This window comes from Telopea speciosissima, chromosome 10, assembly GCF_018873765.1.
Source record: "Telopea speciosissima isolate NSW1024214 ecotype Mountain lineage chromosome 10, Tspe_v1, whole genome shotgun sequence".
Taxonomy (NCBI): Eukaryota; Viridiplantae; Streptophyta; class Magnoliopsida; order Proteales; family Proteaceae; genus Telopea; species Telopea speciosissima.
Window position 1 is genome coordinate 49,202,713 of NC_057925.1, and position 6,202 is coordinate 49,208,914.

The 6,202-nt window shown below is 39.2% G+C and overlaps 2 non-coding genes across 2 annotated transcripts; both read left to right on the plus strand.

The window, feature by feature from the left end:
* Positions 1 to 2,869: 2,869 nt before the first annotated feature.
* On the plus strand, positions 2,870 to 2,994 carry LOC122644431. Its single transcript, XR_006330360.1, has one exon. It is a non-coding gene; the product is annotated as a U6atac minor spliceosomal RNA (small nuclear RNA).
* A 437-nt stretch (positions 2,995 to 3,431) lies between these two features.
* Positions 3,432 to 3,592, plus strand: LOC122644359. Its single transcript, XR_006330297.1, has one exon. It is a non-coding gene; the product is annotated as a U1 spliceosomal RNA (small nuclear RNA).
* Positions 3,593 to 6,202: the final 2,610 nt, after the last annotated feature.

The window sequence follows — 6,202 nt, forward strand, 5'->3', positions numbered from 1 at the left end:
GTAAAGCAGGGGTGGTACGTGGACTTATCAGAAGGGTACGTGTCCTTTACCCTAATATTTTTGGGTTATTTACACTATAATTGTTGGGCCAGCGTCTACTGTTACACCCCTATAATTTGCAACTCGTCACCCTAGTTGGCCAACCAAGCATTGAACCATCACCCTAGTTTCAGCCATTAAACCAAGATGCAAAAGTTAAATCATTTTCCAAAGCTTTATTCGCAATGTAGGAAAATGCATATGGGTGGAAAATAACCAGATGGATATATGGTGATGTGGACATCATGTCCTCAAAATCTAAGCATCAACTAAGCTATCACTTGGCAGCCTTTCCTTAACTCAATGCATAGAAGAATGGCATGAGCTGTGGGTCCAATTGTGCAAAAGGAACATCTTTGGGCTAGGAAGCCAATAGCATACCATGCGTCTTACTGTTAGAGGTTCAGGGTGTCTTATGTTTGAAAAAATATAGTGTTTTAGATTTAAGTGTGGTATTCGGTTCGATTTCGATTCAAATTGATGGTTTTTGAATTGAAATTGGAACTGAATCAAACCGAATTAAATACTCATATACCTGAACCAAAGCCAAACCAAATTTATTCGACACGATTTCAGGTTTAGTATTCGGTTTCGATTTGGTTTTGACACCCTTAGCTCCAAGAGATGTTTGATCTTGTCAACGACAAGATAAAAAGCATCTATTAGAGCCTTCAACTCTACCTTGGGGCCTATCAGATCGGATCGGTTTGAATCCAGTTACACCTGATTGATAAACATCAAAAGCGTGATTCCAGGCTCGATCGAGCTGCTCACCAAGATGGCGGATCAATCTGATGTGTTAATATTCTGCATTTATTTCTTTGATAATATTACATTACCCATTTTAATTTGTTCTTTAAAACACAGAATGAGGGATGGAATCAGTTATATTTGGATCCAAATCAGCCCGAATCAGTGTTCAAGAATCCTAGAATCAATCCTCAAATTCAAAAACAGGGAATTTCTAGGGTTTTTGAGTGTGAATCAGCTTTATTGATCAGTGGAAATTGAAATCAACCATGGCCGATTCCAATCCAAATCGGCTGATTCCTATTCCGAATTCTTAAAACGTTGCGATTGGGTGATCTTCGCTATCTTCCCAGGGTAAGAGAAGAGCCTAGTTTCAAAACTTAAGTATTAACTATTCTCTCATTGTACTTAAGGGTGCAAGTTTGGCCTGATGAGCCCAAAGCCCACATGGTAGGAGAATGGTTTAGCTTTTAACCCCGTAGGGTGGGTTAGGGTTCAAATTCTTAGAGCCAGGCTTGGACCTGAGTGACGTGGGTTGTCTAGCTTTATTTATAGGCATCACATTCTCTATTTATTCTCTTGAGTTTTCAATGTGAAACAAAATGTTCCTGGGGAAGAGAGAGGACTAAGAGAATGCACTCATTTTTTGTCTCAATTTTAAAATTTAAGAAAAACATTAGAGATTGGGGGAGTCCATAAATAAGAGGTAAAGAGAGTGAATATTTTCCTTTTTTTTTTGCTTTTTTAGGTAGTAAATATTTTCAAAATTTGTTATTAATATCGAGGTGATAGCTTAGTTTTCAAGGATGAACAATTCACAATTAAGAAGTCATCAGTTCAACTCTCCTCTCATTAGGCCATACTGCATACCTATAAAAAAAATTTGGTTAGTATTAAGCTAATCAAATGGTGTAATGATAAACAAAACCAAGCCCAGCCCATCCTGAGTCCGATAAGAATCAGGCCTGGACTAAAATATCTCAACCCGACCTAGAATTGGACCAGGCTTGGATTGAGCTCTGGGAATGAAAACCTTAGCCCAACCCAGCCCTCTTGCACCTTTAATTATACCCATCAATTCTTTAATGAACAAATAATTCTTTTGTTTTTTTGGTTGAAGAATAATTCATTTATAATAACTAGACGATGAAGGAGTGGAACTCCTATTACTTAAAACTGTAAAAATTTATAGATTGAAGTACTAGAGCCATTATAAAAGAAAAAGAACCCACCTCAGAGATGAGACTTAGCCGATCTGATCCCAATACTTAGACACCTTAACACACACCTACCTTTGAGGGGTTGCCCAAACCAAACCATCAAACATCCATCATGGTTCCTCCTTGAGAACCATCATGTTTTAGTGGGACAAAATTATATCATACAAAACTCTTAACCTGTTGCATCAAGAAACCGTCAAGTGGATCTTTCGGTGGAGTAGCTTGCACAAAGGAACAAAATAAGCAAGGGAGAGCCAATCTTCTTCGGCGGAGGACTCTCCAATGGCTAAGTTAGATCTCTTTAGCAGCAGATAGAATACTAGAATTCAAGATAATCAATGTCATCTATACCTGAGTATATATAATGTGGACTGTAAATCCAGGCCAGCGATGGTGGAGATTCCCGTATCTTGAGTTTTCTATTTAGGGTAGGAGGTCTCATTGTAGAGTCTTCCTAGGAAACTGCTTCCCTAGTTAGTAGGAGTCGTGAGTTTCCATATCGCCGCTCTGCGGTGGGGATAATGGGATATGGCTTCCTTGTAGGACTATAATGTTAATTGATTGTGATATATCAGGATTGGGATAGACAATCTCCTTATCTCCCACATGGTGGAGAATATCTTGTAGTAACTCACTCTCCTGTTCTGGGTCGATCGATTATTGTGTGAGCTTGACCCAATGGGCTTTACCCATCGGAAATTTTATGACAATCACTACCATTAAGTGGCTATATTTAAGTATATCACAACCAAACAGTTCCCAAAGGCTAAAAACCATTGGTAGATCCCATATTTAGTCCCACATCGGTTTGTAAAGGAAGAAAATTTTCTTTATATATCATCTTAGTGAAGAGACTTCTTGTGTTCGTTACAAGGAGAGATGGTTGGCATCTCCCCTGACAGGGACGGGAACAGCTTTCGGGCTTACCTGTTACCATATCCGGTTAAGGCTACCCACTTCGGTGGATCTTTATCCAAAAAATTTTTTTCCCTTTTTCTCTCCTATTTCTTCTTCTGCTTCTACTTCTACTTGTTTTGACTATTTCTATACCACCAATAATGGTTTTAGCACTTGTGACAAAAGTGTTTTTTCTTGCCAGATCTGGAGAACAGTTCTCTGTCTTGTAGCATCCTTCCCATTCAAGAAGAAAAAGTGAAAGATAGGAGAAGAGCCAAAGTGTTTCTATATAATTTGAAGTTTCTGCTATTCTCTCTCTCTCTGTAGTCTGTACCCTCAGTTCTTGAATGAACTAGAAATAAGAAATGTCACATGGAAGAGAATGAACTACTAAATTGGTTATGAAGATTCCCTCTTTTATTATAGTATGGGAAGGAGGTGGGTTTTAAAGTCCCACATCGGTGAGAAAATAGAAGAGAGAAAAGGAAACAATAGTATAAATAGGGAAAGCAACGAAGTTAAAACGTACTTACCTGGACGGGGTTTATGGGTGATCAAGAAGGTCCATTGCCTAGGTTGGTGATTTTCATTGCACTTGGGAAGGGTGCCCGCCTAACATCTCCCCAAGTGGGAGAGTGTACGTCATAATTTGTGACAGCGGGGGTACGCGTTCGCGCGGCCTCTACCCAATTTTCTAGTTAAAAAGCTTGAGCATAGCAGGATGTTTACCTGAATTTCTTGAAGGAACAGAGAACTGCGTCAGTAAGAGTTCTGTGCCTAATCTGATGAAGTAGCAATCGGCAGGTTGGGAGTTTACCTAGTCTGATGTAGTAGCAATCGGCTGGTTGGGAGTTTACCAGAATGCCTGGGTGAGATAGCTACATAATCTAATGGAACTTTCTTTTTAAAGGTCAATTCCTCTGCTTTTTTGTGGAGTTTGTAAATCTTGACAGATTTAAGATTTGGGGGGACCTAATTCTATAGGAGAATTTTTCAAAACTAAGTAACTTGAAGTTCTTGGTCATCTCTTCAAAGCCCTTAATTTTGAATGTAAGTTCCAACTATGGTTCTTAATCTCGTATCCGATCGGCGATATTGTCCGAATCGGATCAATATTGGCCATGACCGATCCCGAGATTAGAGTGATCAGTTCCATGTTATTTGGAGTGGTTATAGGATCGGAAAATACACTGGGATCAAGCGATATGATCCAATCCAATCATGTAGAAGTGAATCGATGCTGCAATAAAAACGCTGGGATCGAGCTTGGGCTAGGCTGTGGTTTCCTGCAGAAGAGGTCTCGTCAAACAATCTGCTATATACACTCGTCAATATCGTCAGACAGTCTAGGACCGGTCGGACTTATGACCCTCCCATTGCATGAGAATCCCACACAATAGACCTCTTCTGCTAGAATCTATTCATGGTTCTAGGTATCGGTATTGTATTGCCCGTATCGGGTGATACATACCAATTTTGCTAGTCACCGATATTGATACTATGCTGATACCGTATCGATAGCACAGTACGGACAAGAGGTAAAAAGGTCAGAAAACTCATTTTTTAAGGAATTTCAAGGGTAATTTTGTTCGATACAGCCGATCTAGGCCGATACCGAATCAATATTGTATCGGTTTTGCATGTTGCCGATACCCATTCCGATACCATATACTAAAACCATGAATCTACTCACTACATGGCTTCCATTGCTTTCTTCTCAAAGGACTAGCAAAGAAACTGAAGAAAGTGACACTTTAATGTCGATAGGTTTTGTTTTTTTTTTTCCCCACTTAATAAAAGGTTTAGGGTAAATTACATGTCAACCCTGGTTTTCAAACGAAACTCAAGTCACCCCTTGGTTTTTAAAAATACTCATCCGACCCGTAACGGTGTTAGTCTCATGTTAGTTATTGGTGTGAAAGGACTATTTTACCATTGTACTAAAGCATTAGAATTAAATTTACAATACTACCCTTCAAAATCTATGTTTCGATGTCAAGGGTAGTTTAAGGATTTAAATTTATTTAACTGGCTGACATCATCACTTAACAACATAAAAGTAATGGTAGGGACTAATTGTCATATTGGGGTCTAATACAAAGGACGATTTGAGTATTTTCAAAAATCAGGGGGTGATTTGAGTTTCGTTTGAAAATCAGGGGGTAACGTGTAATTTACCCAAAGGTTTATCAAAACCTATTTTGCTTTAGGGGTGATGTTCTCTGCGCCCAGAATTCCAGACACATGGGCTTGCCATTCAGGGGGGTAGGGTGGTCATTTTGCCCACCCCCATGTTTCTGGGCGCAGCCTGTGCCACAGGCATAGAAAACATTTTCCCTTTGCTTTATTAATTTTTTGGGGATACTTTCCCCTATTTTTTTACCTTTATTTTTTTTATTTTTTCAATTTTTGTAAGGTTTTTAATTTTTTATATTATTCTGATTGATACTGACCGATACCATTCCGATCCGATCCGAATAACATCGGTCGATCCAATATGATCCGTTATCATACTACCTACCAATCCTGACCAATACATGAGCCGGTCCATAAAAAAACAAATTTTGGATGTTTTTTACCGATCGAGACCGATTTGTACTAATCCGATACCGATCCAAAAAGGTATTGCCCATGACCGATCCAGAGTCCTGTCCCTTGATTTTGAACCTTGGCTCCAAGTGGTTTCCTCCATTCCCAGATCAATAATCTCAACATGAGCCCTTGTCAACTAAGTCCCTCCTTTTCTGATTGGCTTGAAACTCAAAAGGAAATCTTATCTGTATATTTCTAATGCAACCCACATCCTCTGCTGTTACAGCACAGTGCTGTAGCGTATTGTGCAGTGCAACAGAGGCCATGTGGCACAGCAGACCTTACATGGTGCACATGGACTCTAATACACCGCACGATGAATTACAGCACCGTGCTGTAACAACAGAGGATAAAAATTCAGCATTTCAGGCCCTACACCCAACTGGTTTTGGGATCTTTCTTCGAATCTCTCTCCATTGAATGCATCTTTCAATCAGTTACAAGGTCAACTACCAAACCCTCTTCCAGTTGAATCCTTCGTAGACATAGGCTGCGTTTGGTATTCATTCCAGATCATTTTTCCATTCTCAGATGAATAAAAATAGTTGTGTTTATTGTCTAGAATGCAAAATCGACCTAGAATGCATTCCAATAATGTATATCAAACACAATCATAGATTTCAGGTCCAACCTCTTGAAAGAACCCATTCCTCTTTCACTGGTCGAGATTGAATTAGTTTTTTTTGGTGGAAAAATATAATTTA